Source organism: Myodes glareolus, chromosome 16 (genome assembly GCF_982192425.1).
Source record: "Myodes glareolus chromosome 16, mMyoGla1.1, whole genome shotgun sequence".
Taxonomy (NCBI): domain Eukaryota; kingdom Metazoa; phylum Chordata; class Mammalia; order Rodentia; family Cricetidae; genus Myodes; species Myodes glareolus.
Window position 1 is genome coordinate 29,114,506 of NC_142041.1, and position 12,851 is coordinate 29,127,356.

Genomic DNA, 12,851 nt, shown 5'->3' on the forward strand with positions numbered 1-12,851 from the left:
TCAGTGAGTGGGGCTTGTTCAGAAAGCCTGGCAACCTGAACTCAATCCTGGAACCCACTAAAAGGTGGAAGCAGAGGGTGGACACCACAAAAATCGTCTTTTGTCCTTTACATGCATGCCAAGGCAAGTGCACACACACCTAAACACCACACACACACACACACACACACACACACACACAATACTAATAAACTTTAAAACCCACAACTGTTGTAGAGTCCACCATATAATGTCGCAATAACAGGGAAGAACAGAAATTAGAAGCTATGCCCTGGTTACTTTGCGGGGAGGAAATACCATAAGTAGGAGACAATCCAACGCAGGTCCTGCGGTGTTGGAAACATTCTCGTCCATATTGGTGCTGGCTATGAGCGTGCAGCTAGTGTGCACCATGCTGGGCTTTTACTCTGGCACATTCCACTAATGCACGGCTTCAGCCAAAAGTCTGGAAAAATGACATAGAAGAAACATTTTAATGACATGGACGACAAGCTGTCGTGTTGTAGGATGTAGGCTGATATAGAGACAGAGTATATGGACAGAATGCCTGCAGTGTTTCCTGTGAGGAAACCTCATATGCATACACAGCATCTTTACGCATAATTTACTTACATATAATATCCATATGCATAATGCCCTCATGTGTAACAGCCTTAGGGTGATCTGTCAGTCAGTGATAAAAGTGACTTATTCAAGGAGTCAGTGAGACAGGGAGAACTTTTACTTGATTTATTTCATATCTTATGAGGTCTTAATTGTACATACATGCTCTTAACTTGATGCATAAATAAATCAGATCAGAAAACAATTTATTTTCTGAAAATAAAGTATTGGCGATGTTAAGATAGAACAGTAGTCATGTAAATCTCCAGACAATGAGATTATGTTTGAGTTCCATTTCCTTTTTTGTAAACCATCTGTTCTTTCTTTCTTTCTTTCTTTCTTTCTTTCTTTCTTTCTTTCTTTCTTTCTTTCTTTCTACCTTCTCTGTGATTTGTCTTTTCAGGGCTTGGGACCCAGGGTATTTTTAAAAATAATCCCTCTATGGCTGAGCTACACCCCCGGCCAACACGCGATTATTTTGAAAATAAGGAAAGTTATAGTTTGTTTGCAATTCGGTTTTAAAAATCAGTGATACTGAGGTGAAATTTGTACAGTACAAGATGTGGGAATTTAAAGAGAGCAGTTGAACTCGTCTTACAAGGCTATGCACACCCGGTTGTCACTCAGTAAGGACACAGAACGGTTCAGCTCCCCCAGAAATTCCCCCACATTCCTTTGCAATCAAGCTTCCCCGCTTCTCAGGCAGCAGTCACCCGAGTTTTGTTACCCTAGCTCAATATCACCAGTTTAAAAAATTCCCAGAAATAGAAACTATGAGTATGTATTTGTTTTTTATGCATCAAATTGAGAGCTTATACACATAGTTAAGACCTCATGAGATATGGAAGACTTCTTTCACCCAAAACAATGTTTTTAAAATTTATGTTTTCGTGTCAATAATCCATCATACACACACACACACACACACACACACACACACACATATAGTGTGTGTGTGTGTGTGTGTGTGATGAATGTGGATTAAGGTCTCAAGCTCCCTGTTTTCTGATCAGTTGAATGAGACAACATCCCAGTCCTGCTGCAGTCTCTGGAGCGGGCGGGTTCTCTGGCAGCTCGAAGACCCGGCCCGCGCTTCCCCCTTCGCTGGCGGCAGCGCCTGTCTCAGGTGAGAGCCACCCTGCTCGCTACCATTGTTCCGCGAGTGACAGCCTCCCGGGCAAAAGCAGAGCTGTCAACCTGAGGGCTGTCAACTGCACACAAGAATTCCTTTCTTTGTCAGGCTGGGTGGTCTCGGTGGCTGCATCGGCAGCCTGCACAAAAGATTTGGGAGAGCATCGTGCAGGAAAACACGCCGCCACCCAGGTCTCAGAGCACTCCTTTGTGAGACTGGGATGAGCCCTTCCACCCTTCCCTGGACCAGGACTAAATCACCTGCACAGTCTGGGTGAGGGCGTGCAGAGGTCGGCTAGGGTCCTCCCCTCCCCGACCTCCACACCTGGATACTGCCCGGCATTGATGTCTACCAGCTCCTTGGTGATAGACAGCTGGAAATCTCTTAGAGGCCTCACTCACCATCTTGGTCTCCAGGAAAGGAGGGGTTCAGACACAGATAGCAGTTGCCAAGGTCAAACAGCCTCCCAATTCTCTCCAGAGCAAGAACCCAAGTCCGGACGTTTTCCTCTGTAATGTGCTGCTTGTAGGACTCCCAGCGTGTTTTTGTTAGATCATGGTTCCTAAGTACAGCGTAAAGTATAATTGAATTTCTAACTTTTCAACCACTGGGAAAATGTTCGCTTGATGGATGTCGTTTCGTTTAGTTTGCTGCCCTCTACTGGCTCTGAGTGACAACAGCCACTGTACCTACTGAACACGCATAATTATTTCTGAAGCCAAAGAACAAGCCTGTGGGTAATTTCATGCCCATTTTGTAGGTGAAGAAATTGAGGCTCACAAAGAAGACACAAGCTGCCCAACGGGCTGAGCTTGGCGGAAACTCAGTGACTAATGGGATTCCGTGTCTCCCTGCCCCGTTAGTGCCTGTAGCGCTTTCCCGCCAAGTGCCACAAATGCCTCGGCTGTCCTTAGTCAGGCCAGGGGAGATTGCTGTTGTGACAGGGATGTGCGTTCAGGCCACAAGGCCAGCCAAGCCCATGATCCCTTGCTCAGGGCTCTGAGCCACTGCCCAAGGAAGTCACAGGTCCCCTAAAGAGCATCTTTCCTGGGCCACTTTTGCTCAGAGTGAAAATAAGGAGGTGGTATGACTCCACCCCCAGGGGAAGGGGACAACATCTGGGTGTCCTCTGTCCAGGCTGTAGGAGGCGAGGGTTTACTAGGAACAACCAGAGAAAAGAAGATATATTCCTCACTCCCGGGAACTCACCCCGCTCCTGTTAGAGTCAGCAGACGTTGTACAAGGAGCTTCAGGGGGTCGCTGAGCGAATGAATGAATGAGTGAATTACTGAATGAATGCACTGCTGAGTAGTGCGGGTCATCAGGAGTGGGGAGATGGTTTATGACAGGTAACTGGCTTTCCATGTAAGTGAAGGATCTCTTTCTGTCGGCCCCAACCACCTGCGGGGAGAGAAAGCTGTGTCCTTAAGCCTGAGCTCCGTGTGCTGGGATAGGCGAGCAGAGCTAAGAGGACCGTGGAGGAGATGCCGGGAAGCGACAAGATGGTACACGCTTCTTGTCTTTGGTGTCAACCATTAGAGACTTAAGGTTTCACACATAACCCTGAGTTTTCACCTCCCTCTGTAACGAAGTGCAGGCCGTGGCCTCGCTGGGCCTGCTCCAGCCTGTCAGTGCTGCCTGCCTCCCTCGTCATTGTCCCCTTAAATCGGAGATGACTGGCAGGCACCGTTTCACCTTGAGCATATGCTATTTTTCTCTTCACGAAACAAAAACAATGGTTGGGCATGGTGGCACACACCTGTAATCCTAGCTCCTCAGGAGGGTGGGGCAGGAGGACAGCGAGTTCAAAGCCAGTCTAAGCAACGTTGCAAGACTTTGTCTCAAAGCAAAGTTTCCTAAAGGGGGTGTGAGTGGGAGTAGGGATGTAGTTCAGTGGAGATGCCCCATCCAGCACACGCAAGGCTTTGGGTTCTGGTCCCACCACTGCAAGCACAAAGCAACGACAAACCCAAAACCATTTTTCTTGCCACATATTTACCAAAGAGAGAACTCGAGAGACAGGAGCCATGTAAAGATGGGACATTTCTTTTAAAATTAAAACTGGAGGTCTGGGGAGATGACCCAGCTGGTAAAAAAAAAAAAAAATACAAGGTGTGCAAGCCTGAGAACTGAGTTCGAACCTAGAACCTACGGTGGAAGAGCAAAGAGCAACTCCCCAAAGCTGGCCTTTTGGCTTCCATAGATGCATGCATAAAAACTCACACAAAAACTCTCTCTCTCTCTCTCTCTCTCTCTCACACACACACACACACACACACACACACACACACATACACACACACACACACACACACCACACTCCTACATACCAATAATAATAAGATAAAAATTAACAAAGCTACAACAACCACACCACCATACAATCCCACTGGGTATACAGCAATCCCACTGGGTATACAGCAATCCCACTGGGTATACAGATGTCTAGTATTCTGACCATGAAGACGCGTGCAGGTCGTAAGGACGTTAACTGACTTAGCCATTTCACTATGGACAGGGTCTTACTATGTCACCCAGGCTATCCTGGAACTCACAGCAATCCTCCTGCTTCAACCTCCCAAGTAGTGAGATTACAGCATTAATCACCATGCTCAGTTCAAAAACAAACAAACAAACAAACAAACAAATAATATAACGGGAGGGGCTGGGGTGTGGTTGTTTGTAGAGTGCTTGTCTCAACTGCTCAGAGCCCTAGATTTGGTTCCTAGTACCACATAAACCAGACATGGTGGCCCACGTTCCCAGCTCTTGGGAGGTTGACGGGGGGAGAATCTGGAGTTTGAGGCTATTTTTGGCTATATATTAAATTTGAGTCCAGTCTGGGATACACAAAAAGGAAAAGAAAAACAGAACCTTAAGTTTGTTGAAGAATTTCTAAATAATTGAAAGATAAATGCCCAACTTCCCTAAGCTGCGTGCTGCTCTTTGAGTCTGAAATGTCTCAGACAGGTGGATGTATTCAATACTTTGTCCCTAGCGGAACTGTATAAGGCAGGGCCCACCTGGAGGAAGCAGGCCACCAGGGAGTGTGCCTTTGGGAGTGTATCTGGTCTCAGGTACTGGTCATTTTGCTCGCTAGACAGCAGAGTAAGCCGCTCCACTCCATCGTACCATCTCCGTCACGATGGACTGCAACTTTTGACACTGGGAGCCAAAGAAGTAACCCCAAGCTGCTTACGTGATTTGTACCAGGTGTTTACATCACAGTGGCAGAAACCCTAACCCAGGTTACTGCCAGCCTGAGTCCAACGCCTTGCAGAAGAGGCAAGCAGAGTCTTTGATGTCTTCTTGTTCACTGGGACCAGAGTCTCATCCTGTTGCTACTTCTGTTTTAACATCTGAGAATTGTGGTTGCTGGAGACAGCTATGAATGTGCTCATGATGTAACCAGAATCTGGGAGCTCAAACTGCCTGTGGCTATAAGGACCAAGCAGAGGCAGCAACTGAATCTGGAAACCAGGCTTTATTCCGAGAGCAGATAATCCCTGAAGGTAGCAGATTAACATCTTAAATTTGATCACATTTACCTGTTTATCTGTGCATGTATGAGTGAGAATGTGTGTATGTGCCACGACACATGTGTCTTTCTTCTACCATATGTGTCCCGGGGTTGAATTCAGATCCTCAGGTGTGGCAACAAGCACCTTTATCTGCTGAGCCATCTTGTTGGCCCCAGATTACCAATTTAAAAAGCAAGCAAGCGAGGAAAACTCGCCTTCCCTTTCATCCTCCACTCAGGAAGCTTTGCAGGGAATGAAAGCCAGGGTGGGAACACAGGCTGCTGGTCATTCCAGAGCTCAGTCTGCCCCTCTGGGCAGTCACACTTCCGAGGCAATGCCTACGACTCTCATTATCCTTCGCATCCCTTGTAAGCTTTCTTAGTTCCATGGATGATGGGTTTAGACACCTCTTGAAAAATGGGGTTTAGTTAGTATCTGCCAGTGTCAACTTTGGACATCTCCAGGGACATCTGAGCTGGTAGGAAGAGGGCTTTAACTCCAAACAAGAGAGCATTAAGTGTGTACGTGTTAAAGTATTAATAAATATGCGTAGAGACTTCTCCACCATAAAGAGTACAAATGTGTCTTTCTAATACAAAATATGAAGTGTCCCTCCTGTCCCACAGCTCTGGGTCTGGTCGCCACTGCAGTGAGATGAAAGTCCAGATGAATGAGAGCAAAATGACTCCCAGCCCATACTTGTGCCCTTGCCCCAGGGAAGCCCCTGGGCGATGTGGCGCTCTCACCAGGAATCTTTTGGATTGGCCCTTCCAGACTTTCTTGGTGGATAAGGGTTACTTAGCTCTTTTCCCTGGCCACATAGATGACTCTCTCACTCCACAGGTGCTTCTCTAACTGCTGTGGGATTCATATGTATTCTCAATGGTCGCTTTGGCAAGCACAGTTCATCAGAAGGCTAGACACAGATCCCACATGCTTCAGCAATCCATGCCTGTGTCTGTATCCACTGGAGACAACATAAGCTGGTACCCGGATGCTCACAGCAGTGGATGAATGGATAAATAAAATGGATGTCCATCTAATGGAATATTGTCAATAATAAAGAAGTATTGATACAAACTGCAGTGTTGGTGAATCTTTATGCTAAGTGAAGGATGCCTGGCACAGAAGGCCACGTGTTCTATGATTCTGTCTATAGGGAACATCTGGGCTAGGCAAATCTACTAAAGATGGAAGAGTTGATACTTGCACAGGACCATGGAGGTTTGAGGTGGAGGTGAGGGAAGTGACTGCTAATGGCTGTCAGGTTTGTTTCTTGGGTGACAGGAATGTTCTAGAATGGATTGTGGTGACATTTGCACAACCTGTGAAAACAGTGAACATGGCTAGATTGTTTGCTTTAGACAGACAAGATGGAGAACTGTGGATTGTGTCTGAGCAGAGCTGGAGGCCATTGCCTGTGTGAGGGATTTGTATATTTGGTTAGGGTCGTGTCCTCATTGGCTCATGGTGGCTGCAAGGGCACTCAACAGTTGGTTTGACAGTGTCTACTCTAGGCCAGTCCTTCTGGTTGTTTGATGTCAAAGGCTTCTGTCTCAAGCCAGAGGGCATCTTGCACCATTCAGAGGTCTAGGAGTTGTGGATGTTGGAGGTGGGTGGTTGGAGGATGGGGCGAAGAATGAGGGCTAAGTTTCAGATGAGCAAAGATGTAATATCTAATCAAAACATCAAGAAAAAGCTCCAGGGCGCAGAGAAGAGTAGATTTGGGTGGGTGTAGAAAATGCAGTCTCCTCCAGTTTGGCTAAAGTATTAAGTTCATGATGAGGCTGATGGATCAGGTCCTCCAAAGACGGCTGGGACCGGATGTGAACTTAAAAGCTATGACAAGAAGTCAATTAATGATGTCTGAGCAGAGGCCTGGACAATGCTGTAGTATGTGTTGCAGTCAGCCTGTGTAGAAGATGGAGCGAAAGGCTTTAGCCCGAGACACCAGGTCAGAGGGTTGTTCAGGGAAGAGTCAGCAAGGACTGAATGAGGCCAGCAGCAGTAGAAAGGGGTAGGGACAAAGGCGGGGACACTCTGCCTCTTTCTAGGCATGATGGAAACTGCAAAAGCAAATGTATCTGCTAAGTACTCGGCAGTTCTGCTAACTATTCGAGGAAGCACTCACCAGTGAACATAAGTGGTCTGTGGTTGGAAGCAGCAGTCACCGTGTTATAAAGATAACTGAAGGGGAATCCCCCGCTAGGAGTAAGAAGAGAACAGGGACCCAAAAGCCTAGCGCTCCACTATGTGAGGTCAAGCCTGTTAACCCATGAACCTTTACTTGGTCTATGAGAGGTAACAGTCACTCTGGTCCAGGCTTGAGACAGACCTGAACGTCTCTATGTTAAAGTACTCTTTTAGCTGCTACACGGGAGATCCTGACCCGCCACTGTGCACTAACAGACAAGACAAACTAGTGAAAGAGATGCCGGAAAGACATTTTCTCATGGGGAGACTTGAACCCGGCTTTCACTCTTGAGTGTTTGGTCTTAGAGAAGTTCTGTGACATCTCTGTGTTTTGCTTTTCTCCTGTGTGAACTGGGACTAGCGAGTCCCCTAGTGAATTAGTGTATCCTAAGTGCTAATTGGTGAATTCTAAATACGTTAAAATGACCCGTGCACGCAGGAGGCTGGAATAGAAGGACTGTGAGTTTGAGACTCTTAAACACACATACACAGCAGATTTTGCCTCAAAACAAACTAAAAAACCTTATGTATGGTCGGCTTCATGTAAATGTTGGCCATTACTGTTTTTTGCTGTGGGTTAATGCTCTTGTACACCGTAAAGATTAGTCAGTCGTACTAGTTTAATATAATGCTGATTGGCCAGTAACCAGGCAGGAAGTATAGGCGGGGCAGCCAGACTAGGAGAATTCTGGGAAGAGGAAAGGGAGAGAGAGGGTTAGTCACCAGCCAGATGTAGAGGAAGCAAGATGATAATGCCTCATCGAGAAAAGATACCAAGCAATGTGGCTAAACACAGACAACTATGGGTTGTAAGAGCTACTTAACAATAAGCCTGAGCTAAAAGGCCAAACAGCTTATAATTAATGTAAGCCTCTGTGTGTTGCTTTGGGACTGAGCAGCTGTGGGACTGGGCAGGACAGAAACTTCCATCTACAATTATTATTAAAACAGAGACAAAGCTAGGAAGCAGAAGAAGAGCCTCTGTAAAGTGTCTTCTGTCACCTTAGGTGTATAAGCAGAAACAAGATGTTTGCAAGGTTTAGCTCTGAACTTGAGTTTCAGTGCTGGACAGATACACAACTAGGTTTCTTTCAACATAAAATTAAATTTATTGTATTCAGCAACCATTTGCTAAGCAGTTCCTGTGTGTCATATTATACATGGGGCCCTGTAGTAATGGGCTGACTCAGCAGCCCCTGCTCTCAAGGACATGGAGACCTAGGAAGGATGACAGGCAGCTCATGACACAGCTGGTGTGCTACTCTGTGCCCCAACAAGAGCACAAGGGTGTAACTGGAGGTTTCTCTCCTGCCCTTTTCTCTGAAGTCTCCAAAAGAATATGGGGACACAACAACAGTGACTCTAACTGATCCATAAAATTACCTTTAAGCCTATAAACATTACTCAGTGGTTGGATTTGGACTAAAAACTACCCAGGTGGAAATGCCCAGCTGCTCAGAGCCATTCCAAGGTAGCCAGCTGAGATGGTTCACCTTCTTGCAACACTCTACCCAGAACTTCAGATAAGAACTTCAGATAAGCCTTACCTACCACCCAGAGACTTGCTACATGTTACAGCTAGTCCTCATGAGCCTTAACCATTGTTTTAGTTTTCTGCAGGACCCCATAGAGATACCATCGCCCCCAAGACAACTGGAAGTAATTCCAAGAAAATGATACCTATTTCCAAACAGATGGGATGGATTTTTTTTTTCAGAGTTGGTTATAAGTTGTTATAGGGTTGGTGGCAGAATAATAAAAGATAGACTCAGAAATCTCATTTGGTAGAGATAGGGGAGCAGATAGGATAGGGTAATAAGGTAGATTATTGTATCTAATGTAAACTATTAGTTTTAAATAATTTGCATTGGTATAAATTCTTGTATATTGATATGTATATAAAATTCTTTTGTATTATTAAGATAATTTGTATATTGATACAAATTTAAAATTCATTTGTCATATTGTATATGTTCCTACTTCTGTTAATAATACTTTTGTATATTGATACAAATATAAAATTATTTCTGTCATTCTGTATGTATGTTTCTACTTCTGTTTAAGATATTTTGTACATTGATGTAAATGAAGGATATTTTTGTCATATTGCATTATACATTTCTATCTCTGATTAAGATACTTTTATGTATTGTCACAATTCCAAGGTCATTGTCCTTATGATACACATCTGTTTAAGGGTTGTGTATTTTTATAATGTGAAGTCTTATTCTTTAAGCTATATAGGTACTAAGAATTACATGGTCACCCATGTTTGCCATACTTATAGTTATGTTAGTTAGGTTTTATAGATGTACAAGGATATATTCCATATAGTAACCTTCAAACACTTCAAACACTTCAGAGACCTATAGAATATAGCATTTAAATGTTTTAATAAATTAGAATTCTGTTGACATTGAGACATGACTGCTCCTGGCAGCACAGATCTATTCCCAAGAGGATGTTGGGCACCAAGGACACTCCATGTGGAGCTTGCTTCCCTCTTGGCAAACTGGCCTATTGGGCAAAGAACTGCCCTTGCCTCAACTGCTGACAGTAAGCATGCTGTCCAATCTGGAAAACAAGACATAAGGAAAAGTGACTGCTGAACCTTGCCAAGACAAGGTAGGACAGTCTTTCAAATTTTCCTGCTTCTGAAAATGGTCCGTCAGATATTCTAGGCCTATAGCCAAAGTCAGTTGCCCCAATGTTACAGAGAAACTTTGGGTGACTATCCAGGCAGCCAGCTATTTCTGTCATTTCTTGCATCTTGTGGAAGTCACTTGCTTCCACTTCCTGCTTGCTTAAGTAACATTATTTTCTTTTGATGTCTTTGCTGAGTTAAAGATTAGATAGTTACAGTTGTAATTCTCTCATATCTTAGCTAGTTCATATTAGGTATAATACTTAGACTGTCCAGGATAAGACAGCTATTGGAATAATCTCTGTAATTTGCTAATTACTTATGACCTGGACATTTAGAATGTGTTTCTTGCTTGATGTTGTTCTTATTGGTTGTAGTTTCATTTTTGCTTTTGTTATTACCTTTTCTTTCTCTGTACAATATTTAATAGTTGTTCTTATTGTAGATAGTTTTATGTTAGGATTAGAACCTTCTTATTTAGAAAAAAGGGAAAAGTGTTGTGGGATTTCAGTCTGTTTAGCCAATGACCTTTGGAGCCTCAAGCCCTAAGGCATGATCTTGTTTGCATATGTGACCACTTAAAAGCCATGGGGGAGGAGTCACACATTCTCCTGCTTTCTTGGGTGTTTGGAACCCAGCTTCCCTTGGCAGAACAGCAGGACACAGCAGCTGGATCTCAGCACTGTCTATCTGCATCAGCGAGTGTTTATCCCCACTTTACCCCTAAATAAATTATTGAGACCCTTTAAAAGACTCATGTGGTTTCATGTAACACAAGGGAGGCACAGAGATGGCCGGAGAAGGGAGTGAAGACAGGCGTTCTGGAAGAGGCATGAGAAACAGAGCCTGGGCCATGCTCAGATCTGGTGGAGGCACAGATCTGGGAAGGACCTGCCCTCGCGGGTGATGACGAACTGTCCCATCCAGATTAGGCAGTGATTTGTCCTTGGCCCTATCCTGAGTTGAATCATTACAACCCTCCCTCTCCCACTTGCCACCCCCCCAAAGACAATCTTTGAGGCTCTGAAGGCATTTTCTAAGTCTTCCTGCATGTATCTTCTGTCCACCAAGGTTCTGCTCTGATAATTTTGCCTCAGTTGCTCTGTCTTTTGGCTCAGAGAGGTTAAGATCTTCACAGCCTAAGTCAGCAGCATCAGGCTCATTCCTGTTGCTGCAGCCTTGTCCTGAAAACAGTCCATCCTTGATGCGTTCCCACTCAGAGACGTTCTCCTATTGGGATGGATGCCATTGAAGGTCCAAATGAGCACATTAAGGGCTAAAGCCTCAGGGAATCAGAGGGAAAACAGCCCAGTCATGCATGTGGAGAGGAGGTCCTGGTAGGACCCCTGCCAGGTTTCTCAACCCCCTTCCCGGATACCCTTCTCCAGAGCCTGCTCTTTTTCAGTTCCACTGGGGCTCTCAATGCTCTCTGTCCTTGAAGTAGCTTTCTCGTTTAGCCAGGATCTGTAGGTCTGAGAGATGAGGAAGGTCTAACGTGGGAAGGTGAATGCAGCCACATCTCCCCCAGTCAGATGGGGAGTGGCAGGAACATGGCCCCTGGTTTGTTGCTCGTGCCTTTTTTCCTTTTGTGTCCCCACCAAAGTGACTCACGCACTTCACTCTGGGCAAACCCCACAGCCTTTGTCACCCCGTGGGATGCACAGATCAGGACACGTACTCGTCCTTTCTCTGAGGAGGGAAGTCTGCTTTGAGCCTGGTTGAGGCGCCAGCTCACAGTCCAGCCCCGGTTATGTGAAACTCTATCACAAAAGTCCCTGTGCCGAAGGAGAGGGAGTCACCTGGAGAGGGAGAATGAGCTGCCGAGAGTTTCAAAACCCTGGGGCCCATGAAGCATCTGAGCTGCATACTGCATCCTGCCAGAGCTGGTGGTTTGCTGAAGAGAGGATTCTGAACACCCATCACTGTCAGAGATTATGTAGAGGGAACATTGTTACCTCGTTCCCTAGAAATACCCATTAGCCACCAAGTCAGAACTGTGCAGAATCTGGAGGTCATCAACAGTGCTGGTATGTGCGTGTGGTGTCTATAAAATTATGGTGTTTGGATTCCCTGCTCTGCCCAGAAAATATATCCATGAAGTTGTGCAGTCATCGAGACTGTCTAGTTCTAGAATTTTCAACAACCCAGGAGGAGGCCCCATACCGTCTAAGCAGCAGCCTCTCCTCTCAGTAACCCCTCAGCTTCATGCTTTGGTTACCTCTAATCTGCTATCACAGTGGGCTTGCTTATTCTGTGGGTTTCATATACACGCACTCATATGCAATGGCCTTTTTGTAAAGGGCTTCTTTCTCTTAGCATACCGTTTCCAAGGTTCAGCCATGTCGTAGCGTGGATCAGTGCTTCATTGTTTTCCAGGGCTGAAGAAGTTCATTGTATGGCAATACTATGCTTCGTTTATCCATTCGTAAGTTGATGGACATCTGGGTAGTTTCCAGCTTTTGGCGATCGGGAATAGTGCTGCCATGAACATGGCCCCTGGCAAATCACTCCAGAGTACGGGGAGTAACAACACGCATTCCTTTTTCAATGCCATTTTGCCACACAGGAGGAATCACAGTCGTATCACATGTCCCCGCTGGATGAAAGGCTTTCTGAAACGGGGGCCTGTCTTCTGTGTCTACAACGGCCAGCCTGTTCTCACAGGGCTGCCTGGCTTGCCATGTGCTTATGGCTTTGGCTCTCGACCTACGCTCCACAGCTGGAGTTACAGACCGTGACCTACTTGTCTCGGTCGCCT